Raw genomic sequence first — 12625 nt, forward strand, 5'->3', positions numbered from 1 at the left:
GATTTCTTTAAAGGTACCTATTGCTGTTACTGCTATTGATGGATCACGTATAACTAATGGTCTTATTACTCAAAGTACGTCTCCACTGACTCTTCAAATTGGAGCCTTACACCAAGAAAAAATTTCTTTACTGATCCTTCCTGTTACTACCAGTCCCATCGTACTAGGCCTTCCATTGCTCCAACTTCATTCCCCTCAGATTGACTGGAACACTCTTCAAGTCACTTCCTGGGGCCCCGAATGTCGTCATCGTTGTCTCTCTCAAGTTGTTCCACTCAAAATACAGCAGTCTTCCATTTCACCGTGTCCACCGGGCCTCCCTCCACAGTATGCTTCCTTTGCGGATGTGTTCGATAAGGTTCAGTCAGAACGCCTTCCTCCTCATCGGGCATGGGATTGTCCGATTGACTTACAACCTGGCAAGAGTCCTCCTAGGGGCCGTGTGTATCCACTTTCATTACCTAAGATTCAAGCAACATCTGAGTATATTAAGGAGAACCTCCAGCGAGGATTTATCCGACCTTGTACCTCTCCCGCTGGAGCGGGGTTCTTTTTCGTAAAGAAGAAAGATGGATCATTACGTCCCTGTATAGATTTTCGTGGACTCAATGCCATTACCATCAAAAATCGGTATCCTATATCGTTAATTACCAAGCTTTTCGATCGCATTAAGGGAGCCCGGATCTTTACCAAGTTGGATCTTCGGGGTGCCTATAATTTAATCCGGATCAGGTCTGGAGACGAATGGAAGACAGCTTTTAACACCAGGGATGGTCATTATGAATATCTAGTTATGCCCTTCGGGTTGTGTAATGCCCCCGCTGTCTTCCAGGGTTTCGTGAATGAGATCTTTCGGGACTTGCTGTATGTCTGTGTCGTCGTCTATCTGGACAACATATTAATTTTTTCCCAGGATCTGCCCACTCATCATCAACATGTGGCAGAGGTCCTTTCCAGACTCCGAAGAAATTCTTTATTTTGCAAACTAGAGAAATGTTCATTCGAGTTATCCCAGATTCCATTGCTGGAATATATTGTGTCCGGAGTCGGTCTTAAGATGGATCCAGAAAAGGTGAACGCTGTATTACGTTGGCCCCAGCCAACTACTCTCCGAGCAATCCAATGTTTTTTAGGTTTTGCGAATTATTACAGACGCTTCATTCAAGGTTTTTCGTCCATTGCCTCTCCTATAGTGGCCCTGACTCGCAAGGGGGCTAACACTAAACAATGGTCCTCCGAGGCTCTTCAAGCTTTCCAGTCTCTCAAAGAGTCCTTCTCTTTCGCTCCTGTTCTTCGACAGCCTGATGTGACGCTTCCCTTCTTCCTAGAGGTAGACGCCTCTAATGTTGGCTTAGGGGCCATATTATCCCAAAGTTTGGAGCAACAAAAATTCCATCCTTGTGCCTTTTATTCCCGAGGTCTTCTACCCGCGGAGAGGAATTATACCATCGGGGACAAGGAGTTGTTGGCCATAAAAGCAGCATTAGAGGAGTGGAGATATCTACTGGAGGGAGCTCGTCATCCTGTAACCATTTTTACGGATCACAAAAACCTGTCATATCTACAGTCAGCCCAATGTTTGAATCCCCGTCAAGCAAGATGGTCTCTTTTCTTTTCCCGTTTTGAACTTATTATAACCTTCAAACCGGCTTCCAAAAATAAAAAAGCAGACGCCATGTCTCGGGCATTCGTGACGTCCTCAGACGTTGAAGATGGTCCTAACCATTCTATATTAGATCCCAAATGTGTGTCTCTGGCCACTTCGTCCACCAAGGTGCTACCATTTGGGAGAACCCTCGTGCCTCCATCTCTTAGGAGGAAAATTTTGTCTTGGTTTCATTCTTCACGTTTTTCTGGACATTCGGGTGAATGCAAGACCTTAGAAATCCTTTCTCGAAGCTACTGGTGGCCCTCTATGAGGAAAGACGTCAAAGACTTTGTGGCCGCTTGTGAGCTGTGTTCCCAGTTTAAAACTCCCCGCAGAACACCAGCGGGATTACTGCAACCACTGCCCATTCCTTCCAAACCTTGGACCCATATTAGTATGGACTTTGTCACCGATCTTCCTCCAAGTAAAAAGTGTAATACCATCTGGGTAGTGGTGGATCGATTTTCGAAAATGGCACATTTCGTTCCTTTGACCGGTTTACCTCCTTCATCTCCTCTGGCTGATCATTTCATCAAAGAGATTTTCCGAATTCATGGATGTCCTTCTAAGATTGTTTCGGATAGGGGAGTGCAATTCGTTTCCAGATTCTGGCGGGCCCTTTGTAAAACCTTGGGTATTCGATTATCACTCTCAAATTCCTACCATCCTCAATCAAACGGACAGACCGAGAGAGTCAATCAAGATCTTGAAACTTTCATTAGGATGTTCTCCTCAGCCAACCAAGACAACTGGGTAGATTTACTCCCATGGGCTGAATTCGCCCATAACAACATGAATCACGAGTCATCTTCAAGAAGTCCATTCTTTGTGGTTTACGGTCACCATCCGTCTTTCCCGGAATTTCCTGCCCTCCCTCCCACCCAAGTTCCTGCTGTGGAGACTGTTTGTCAGACCTTCAAAGATATCTGGTCTCAGGTTAAAACCTGTTTAAAGAAGACATCTGCCAGATACAAGTCCTTTGCGGATAAAAAGAGGCGGGCTATTCCACCACTTAAGATTGGAGATCGTGTATGGCTTTCTACCAAAAATATTTGCTTGAAGGTTCCATCTATGAAGTTCGCTCCTCGTTTCATTGGTCCATATAGGATCACTCAAGTGGTAAATCCAGTCTGCTTCAAACTTCTACTACCTAAGAACCTTCCTATCTCCAACGCCTTCCATGTGTCATTACTCAAGCCTCTTATCATCAACCGTTTCTCTGTTCCTCCTTCAGCACCTCGGCCAGTTCAAGTTCATCAAGAGGAGGAGTTTGAGATCACTCATATATTAGATGCAAAAATTTTGCGAGGAGTTCTTTGTTTCCTTGTACATTGGAAGGGCTTTGGTCCAGAGAAGCGTTCGTGGATCCGGGCAGATGATCTCAACACCCCAGCTCTTCTGAAGAAATTCTATTCCAAGAATCCGGGCAAACCAGGCTCCATGTGTTCTGTGCCCACCTTTAAAAGGGGGGGTACTGTCACTCACCAGACCGTGAGTGCCTCTACGCTGGTGCGTGGCTCCCTAGCCTTCCTGCCGGCACCTATCTTGAACCGCTGCCATCCGCCATCCTGATGGACTGCGCATGCGCAGCACCCAACAACTCTTGTGACTGTTGCTTTTAATCTAATTGGTTGATCAGGCAACTCTCCCTATTTAAGGCACCTGTGCTCATTACCTCATTGCCTGATCTTGAGTCTCATTCCCTGTGAGTCTCTGAAGGTGTCTCCTGTGTTCTACTAGTGTCTTCAGTTTCCTGCTGATTCCTGTTCTACTCATCGCTTGTCTCCATACCCGCTACTGTCTCCTGTGTACTACTAGTGTCTTCAGTTCCTGTGGATTCCCTGTGCTACTCATCGCTGGTTTCCATACCTGCTACAGTCTCCTGTTTCCTGCCTGTGTCCTCAGCTGGACTCTGATTACCGGATCTACTCACCTGTGGTTCCTACACTCGTCTCTGCCGTCCAGCGTCTCTGCAGTCCCTGCATCTTCCTGTGGACAGACTTTTCTACTGAATAGCGGTATGCCTATCTGTTATTGACTTTCTACGTTTACTCTGCATATCCGCTAGGACAAGTTTCCACTCTCAGCAGCGGTATCCATACCCGCTATAGACTGTTATTGTTACGCTGCATATCTGTTTGGAATTAACCGTACTACTCATTTGTTATATGCATAATTGTGATTGACTATCCTTTATTGGCCTGCATATCTGTGCTGAGCAAGTCTCTACCAAGCAGCGCCACACATACCGTTATAGACTTTGCTGGATACGCTGCATATCTATTGGGATCAAGTTCCTCTGTGCTCTCAGTGTCTGCATCCTATTATCCTTTGTATGCCTCCACTCATCGACACCTGTACACATCCTCACCTATTAAGCAGTGGTACAAATTGCTGTACGCAGACCACTGACTTCCCCGCTACCTACCTGCACCTGGACAAGTCTTCTCACCATAAGCAGTGGTACAACTTGCTGTACGCAGACCACTGACTTTCCTGCTACCTCCCTGCATCTGCTCACGTCCATCCTGATCTCCGTGTTCAAATCTGCCTTTCCTCAATATCAGCTAGTCACTGACTCATTGACCAAGATTGCTGCAAGTCACTGACTTTCCTATTATTTATTGGCATTCTCTCTCCATCTGCTGTGATATAAGTTCCGCTAGTCACCCTGCTACCAGAGGACCGCTGTGTTAACTTCACCACTCTGGTAAGCCCAGTCATCTTGTGAATTCCTGGGCAAGACTCCTAGTGCCCGTGACATACAGATATAGATATAGATATATAGAGATAGATAGATGTACTTGCTCAGTGACCCTTGAAGGTTTTTTTGCAGGGTTTTTTGTTTGCAGGATTATTTATTCTCATTTAGAGCCGTGCCTATGGGGCCCCCTTGCCCGTGGGACCCCCGGGCAGCTGCCCATCTTGCCCAATGGAAAAGATGGCCCTGGTTTAGGGTTAGGCATGCCTAAGACTCACACCTTAATCTAGTTTAACAAAGTGAGACCAATTTATTAATAACCCAAATCCCTAGAACTTTATGATGACTTCATTCAGAAAATCAGTAAGATCACTATTTATCACAGTGTTACTTCTAATTATCTATCAAACCTCTCCTATGTCATCAATGATTACATTATCATTTATCTTGATCAAATATGCATTGCTCGCTGTCACTATCTGAACAAGAGTATTATTTTCAACATACTGATAGGAGCAAAAAGACATTATTTCTGTGCTTCTCATTAGCATTATTACCCATATACTGTAGGTGTTTAAATAACCAAAGGATACATTATAATGTGTATATTTATTATGTACTGACTGGTGCAACAAACTCACATATTTTCTGCACTATTCACTTTTTGTGTTACTTGTGTAAACATCACACACATGCAAAAACCCATAACCTAAACTATTCCCTTACTCATCAAGGTATCCACATGACATGAGAAAGCTTAACATTAAGCAAAGTGCATGCTCATATATTGTAAATAAACAAGTAAGCGCATATTCCATGTTACAACCATGCTAGATAATTACTGCAAGTACAGCTAAAAACATAACAAAACATTTCAAACTATTCAGACTCCAAAAACATTAATACAGAATAAATTAATATGAGCTACATACAGAGCAGAGGTCCAATAATCAAACTATTTATTTATTTATGGACTTGTAGAAGGATTTAAATCCAAATTGTCGGAACGTAGTCTATATCCCTATTTATACCAGTAGGACCAAATTTTGTGATACCCATTTACCGCGTTCCTACTAGTGTACATGTAGAGCTCATGCTTCCTGAATCTACGGCAAGCCTATAATCACACTATAATAACTTTGTCATGGTCACAAGAATAAATATATAATTACAACTAATTTTATTCATATTTTCCTCAAGGGAAGTACCAACAAGAGGACGGACTGCAATTACCGTGTCACACACACGCCCATGCTTCAACCCAGCATCTGTCACCACTTTGCACTCCTATAACATTTGCCAAATGTGGTCTTACTGGAACCATATTTGGAGCATTTTAAATTACTTGCCCATTTTATATAGGGATACTGGAGTGTGATATACCCATGAAATAATACAAGTGTATTTGTTGGAACCAGAGGCACAATGTCATCTCTTATACTCTTAAAAATATGATTTCACTCTTCTGAAAGTGGTCCCAAGTCCCAAGTCAAGTGGTCCCAAGCCATTTGGATTTCAGAGACAGTAGTCCATCAGAAGCTAAGTGAAAATTTAAGTTAGAGCAGATATTAATTTCCTAGTACTCACAGTTAGCAATAGTTTCTTAAAAGGGGAGAAAGTGATTGTGATGGGGAGTCACTGAACTGGGAGTTGGTGGCTTGTCTCAACTGGAAGTAACAGCAAAAAGTGGAATTGGGAAATCCAAATTCCTGTCTCAGTTGTTCAAAGGATTTTAATAATCCATAGCAATAAAGATGGCCTATTGCCAAACCAGAGCACGTTCACGAGAATCCCTCATCCACTCAATAAAGTGAGACAATTGTGCAGCTAGGTAATACAGTTTGAGATTAGTGTCAGGATTCCTAGCAAGAATAACAAGGAGTGTAATGGAACATACAGATTGGACTGAGATGAAGCAAATGAAAACAGCAGATAAACACAAGTATTGGATGTTGGATGACAGGATTGCCAGATAGAGCTGAGGACTATGGTATCCAGGCATGTGGGGTGATCAGCAGGCAGAGAAAGACTGAATGTCCAAGTTAAGCAGAGATAAGCTGCTGGCACAGGTAGCGCGGAGGCCCAGGAAAGAGAGACTGCAGCAAGATACCAGGTAGTAGAAATGGTCTGCAGGGACAGAAGCACACCGAGGACCTGGTAAGCTAACAGCCAGGAGACTGGATAGCTGAAGGTGCAGTAGTCTGCAGCACAGCAGCTGGATAGCTAGAGGTGCAATAAAGGAAGGACAATGCTTATGGAGGGTCCCCAACAATGTCAGAGAGAAAGCAGGAGCAAAGTCAAAGTGAAGTCAGGGTCTGGGTCATAAGACGAGATGCAAACAGAAGGGCAAGCAGGAGTCTAAACCAGGAAGTCAGTCAGGATTAATACAGAGAGTACACTGAGGTACCAGAAGCAGCAAGGCACCTGATGAACTGGCACAGGCTGTAGGGAAAGGCAGTCTCCAAAGGCCAGCCACACTTCAATAGCATCCAGCAGTACTCAGAATATTTCTTGAAAAGTAGGAGAATAGTTAGAGTTCAAAAGCAGTGGAACTGCTGGCCACATTCATATAATTGCAGAGTTCAAACATCAAGGGGAGGCACAGTAGCATCTAGGGAGAAGATACAGAACTACAGCCAGAGGCAGATTGTGACAATTAGGAAGTGCCAGGCATCCAGAGGCTTTAGGACTGCAGAGCATGCTTGGATTTTGGCCCATTTATCACCCCATACAAACGAAGATATCAGTTTATTGCTGCATTTAAATACTCTCTTAGGCATATATATAGAAGAATGTCATAAGGCATAACAATATTTAGGTTGGACAATCATTTTAAAAATTAAGTTTCCTTGACATGGTAAGAAGTCTCTTTTAAAAATGTGAATTCAGCTTAAAATAATCCTGTATTGGATCAATGCTTAATTTAATTAATTCTGTGGGCAAGAAATCCAGACCCCCAGGTATTTAAAACACAGTCCATTGCAAGGAATTACATGGTGTTACATCGACTCGGATGGTGCAATGTATAGAGAAAAGATTGGACTTATACCAGTTGATTTTAAGTCCCGAAAACCAGACAAAGTTATCTACAGTGTCAAGAAGGCTAGTTAATGAGTGTCCCTCATCTGACAAGAGCAACATCATGTCATCTGCATATAATGCAATAGTATCCATGCCCTCCTCCAACTGGGAGACTGCAAATATTTAGATGCGCACAAATCAAATGTGCCAAATGATCTATAGCAAGTGCTCACAGTGCAGGATACTATGAGTACCCATCTCTAGAGCCCCTTCCCAGACCAAACAAAGTAGTAGTGTGTCCACTGGTGCACACCCTCGCAGTGGAGGTGAGGATGTGCAACAAAGAGAATGGTAAATTAATCCTAATAAAATTTGTTCCCAGTCCAAAACGCTCTGTACTTCCGGCTTCTAGCCAGGGCAGATGTCTTGTGCAAGTTCTCAGCTGGAGCCCAGTGGGGAACATCACTTGGGCCCTGTAATACATTGGAGAAGTAATCGCTGTGTTGCCCTAACCACCCTGACTAGCTCTACTCATGGGTACCTGCGACTTTTCCTGCTGAAATCGTCCCAGTCACCTCTACTACTACAGGCCGCGGCTCCTGCTTAATCCCCACCACCTAATACTTCCTCTTATCCCTCACCTTGCTGCCATTCCCTACCACCTAGAATGTCACTTCAATGGTATTATACCTCAATCATCGGCACTTCATTGGAAATGTTATCTCTTGGGAAACACTCCCTGCTATGCTTAACTTCTGCCTATACTCCAGCCCGCAGCTTTGGCCTAACCTCCACATAACACAATTCACCTCATACTCACCTGACTACTTTGTCTGCCTCAGCTCCACTCATCTTCCGGATCCTCATTCCATCCGTCTAATGCATTCTACCTGACGCTGATCCTCCACTCTCCCTCCCGTTGCACTGGACACCACTCTGGATTCCCCTGCTCTTCCTCGTTCTTCACTCCCCTCGGTAAAGTGGTCCCAACTATGCTTCTGACTCCCGGCACTCAGCCATCTAGACCTGAACTCCATACTGGGTTGATCACCGCTATTGGCCCTCTGCTTACAGACCCCATCTGCCGAAGACCTCACTGGCTATCCTGCCTTTGTCTCAACCCTCCTTTTTCCCTGCCACAGTTCCTCTTCAGCTCCACACTAAGCTGCATCGTATTTGTCTTCATTCCCTGCCTGCTCTCCATGATCAGGACTACCAGCAGGCCGCATACCTTATTCCACATATTTTTATATATTTTTTTCCACTCCACATTTTGCTGCTCCTTGTCTGGTCTCCACACCCTGCCTGTCTGTTCTCGTGTCTGTCTCCTGGATCTGACCGTCTGCTGGCTGCATCATCCAGCCTTATTGTCTTTTGGATTCAGAACTTTCTTCAGTCCCCTGTAATCCTGGACTCTCCTGCATATTCATCCTCATTGAATATGCCTAATTTTCCCAAAACCCAACTGCCAGAACATTCTAGAACTTCCTGAACCTACCAGATCCAACGGACACCTTTTGATTTTGTACTCTCTTTTGCAATATCTGTTACTGCCTGCATTTTATTTAGTCTTATAGTCATATAGTTTGATTCACTACTGGTTGCCTATTGTTACTCCTTGCCTTTGTCTCTACACTCTGACCTCTTTTCCTTTTTCTTCTGCCCTGTTTCCTTCCCCCACTTTCCCTCCTCTCCCAGTCTCTCATTATGCCTCCTCACTCCTGTCCTATATCCATCCTCTCCACCAGTCCCTTTTCAGCCTCAACTTCAACCCTCCCCCACACTCCAGCAACCCTGCCAACCTCAACCACATCTCCCCACATCTCTCCCTCACTTTCTCCTGTGCCCTCTGACACTCCAGATCCATCCACAATAAACTGTCCTCTATCCACAATCTCTACATCTCCAACTCTCTTAACTTTCTTGCTATCACCGAAAACTGGCTCTCGTTTACTGACACTGTCTCCCTCACTTCTCTCTCCCTTGTGGGCCTCTCCTTCACCCACTCCACCAGACCAGATGACCGTCCAGGAGGTGGTATCGGAATTCTCCTATCCCCTAACTGTACATTTATGATCATTTCCACTCTGACTTCCCTCTCTTTCTCCTCCTTCGAAGTCCACTCTATCCGTCTCTTCTCCCCCATCCACTTCCTCGTCACTGTAATTTACCGCCATCCTGGCTCCGCTTTCCTTTTCCTTGATAACTTTACAGCCGGGCTTCCCCACTTTCTGTCCTCTGTCTCCCTTCCATCATACTTGGCAACTTCCCCGCCTCCATCAAACTTCTTGCCCTTTCAACCTCCTTTAGCCTCACTCAGTGGACCTCATCCCCCACTCACTTTCTTGGTCACTCCCTTGACCTTGTTTTCTCTCATCTATGTTCTTTCTCTGACTTTTATAATTCCACCTTCCCTCTCTCTGACCACCAGCTCCTCTCCTTCACTCTAATGGAAAATCCAGCGCACAACATCCCTGTATGCTAATATGAATAAATAATCTACAATCTATTTAATTAATAATTTTATATATTCAAAGTACTAAAACAATGCTGCAAAAATAAAATGTAAATATATATAAAAAGTTCCTCTTCATAGTGATAGTATCCTACTCAGGGCTGCCAAGAGGAATTCAGGGCCCCGGTACAACAACTTCATAGGGCCCCCCTCTCGGCGGCCCTGATCCTACTTGCTCGAATGGATCAAACTAGAATATAAACATTATTGGATATTAAATATATGCGACTAAATGATCCCACTTGGTGGTATAATAATTAATATGACAGGTGATTAATCCTAAACACCCCTATATGGATGATGTAGATTCCTTTGTCCAATGATATAGTCAGGGTAGTTTTTACATTGCCTCTGATTCTGAATCTGCTGTATACACAAGCCAGATTATACAAAAATATCTATGTATATGTATCTTTTAAATACCTGAAAGCTTCTTTGAGATGGTACACTCAAGAATCCTCAGGTTTCCATGTATATGTCACTGATCCAATTTAATGTATACATTAAACTCCACAGTATCCATGTGGAAAGAATAGCTGAACATAGCGTCCCATATTCTAAATTCCGTAAGAGTAGTGCGCCATGGATGTCAGATAGTCAAACCCTCTTCTCAGGGTGATCATGGGATCAAAAAGTCCGTCCTCTCTAAACAAGGAAATGTATTTACCTTGTCTCAGAATCGCTGTGGCCACAGCTATATAAGTAATCCAATGATTCTATTAGAGTGTTACCTTCGTAACACTTTGACTTGAATATTAGAATTCCTCCAACACGTTTTGTCTGTATATTGGACTTTCTCAAGGAGAAACAGATAAGTTAATGTCCAAAATACATAAAACATTAGGTCCAATATGCGCTGCTGGATTATCTACAATGCAGCTCTCAGATAGAGTTAGGCGATGTCCCTCGCCCTATTTAAATAAAAAATTCAAGAACAGAATTCTGGGCAAAAGTAGGATACCATCACTATGAAGAGGAACTTTTTATATATTTTTAAATTGTATTTTTGCAGCATTGTTTTAGTACTTTGAATATATTAAATTATTAATTAAATAGATTGTAGATTATTTATTTATATTAGCATACAGGGATGTTGTGCGCTGGATTTTCCATATTCACCTGTCAGGCCTGTGTGCTGCTACCCCAAGCAGCACACAGGCCTGACAGGTGAAGAGTGCATTCACAAATTGCTATTTTTCTCCTTCACACTGTCATCCTCCCCTGAACCCCCCCCCCCCCCCCACCTAAATCAGCTCTCAGTAGGCGCAACCTTGATGCTCTGGACTATACCTCTTTCTCCTTCTTATCTTGAAACTCCTCCCTCCCCTCTTCCTCTAACCTGGTCTGCCCTCTCTCTACATCCTCTCCCTCACCTCTGCTGTGCATGGTCTTGACCCTGCTTCTTCTGTCCACCGTCTGTTAGGAACAGCAGGTAGCTGTTGTTTTCATTTGGCTGCTGCAGTGTTGTTCTCAGCTTGGGTGTTATCACCTGAACTCCTCTCATTTGCAGCTCAATCTGACACCTGCCCTGATTGGCAACTACTAGTTTAAATACCTCTCAGCTTCACTCTGCCTTTGCCGGTTACACGCTTGCTTCTCTGAGCTCCTGTTTCTGGGAATAGTATGCCTGTTTTTCTGATTGATACCCATTGTGACCTCTGCCTGGATAATGACCTTGCTTGTATGCTCATGACCCTGACCTCTGCCTGGATTCCGACTCTGCCTTTTCATCTGAGAGATCAACCTCCCAGCCACAGGATCATTGCGCCAGCTCTCTGCTCCATCAGATTCCCCTGTGTCAGCAGTGTTTCACAGTACAGATTTACTGCTTCGGCATTTTCCCTGGCACTGTGCTGCTCTCTAGCTTCATCTCACACAGGCCACAGCTGGAACTACTGGTCCTACACCATCCTCTACTCCACACTGCCAATCTGTTATACTGTTGGAGGTTGGTACTGCATCCTGTTGCTAACTCAGTGTTCCTGCTTAATCTGGTCCAGGTGTATCTTGCATCCTCGTTAACATAGATACAGTATCTCTGCTCAGCATCCCACTGTCAAGTCCTCTGTAGTGCCTACCTACCAGAGTTGAGTTATCACTGCTCGAGAATAAGTCCTGGGGACAACCGAGTACCGGCAAACATACCTGGTTCTATGGGAAAGGGTGTTGCTATAGGTGAAGCTCTCGTCAACAACAGGGTGATTCGAGACACCATCGCCATCTGCTACCCCAACCATGGCAAATTTACCTGCTTCTTTCAGAAATGCACTTGTGTTGCTGTACGCCTCTGGAGGAAATCTCGCTCCCTGACCAATTTCCTTCACTTTAAGTTTATCCTCTCCTCCTACAGTTTTGCCATCTCCCTTGCCAACAATTCTTCTTTAAGTCTTCATTTCTTCTCAGTCATTCAATCCCCGCCGACTCTTTGGCACGTTTATCTCTCTCCTCTCTCCCCCATCCCACTCTCCTTCTCTGCCACCATTCACCTCCTTTTTCTCATTTAAGATAGAGTCTATCAGACTTGACATCTCTTCCTCATCTCACCTTCCAGCCAGTGTCATCTTTCCTCCAACAACCAACTCTGGTGCTCCTTCTGCCCTATGTCGGGTGATGGAGTCCACTCTCTCATTCTTTCCTCTTCCACATCTACCTGCTAACTGAATCCTATCCCTTCTCACCTCCTTCACTCCCTCTCCCCCACTTCCTGCTCCCACCTTGCACACCTCTTCAATCTGTCACT

Source organism: Mixophyes fleayi, chromosome 1 (genome assembly GCF_038048845.1).
Source record: "Mixophyes fleayi isolate aMixFle1 chromosome 1, aMixFle1.hap1, whole genome shotgun sequence".
Taxonomy (NCBI): Eukaryota; Metazoa; Chordata; class Amphibia; order Anura; family Limnodynastidae; genus Mixophyes; species Mixophyes fleayi.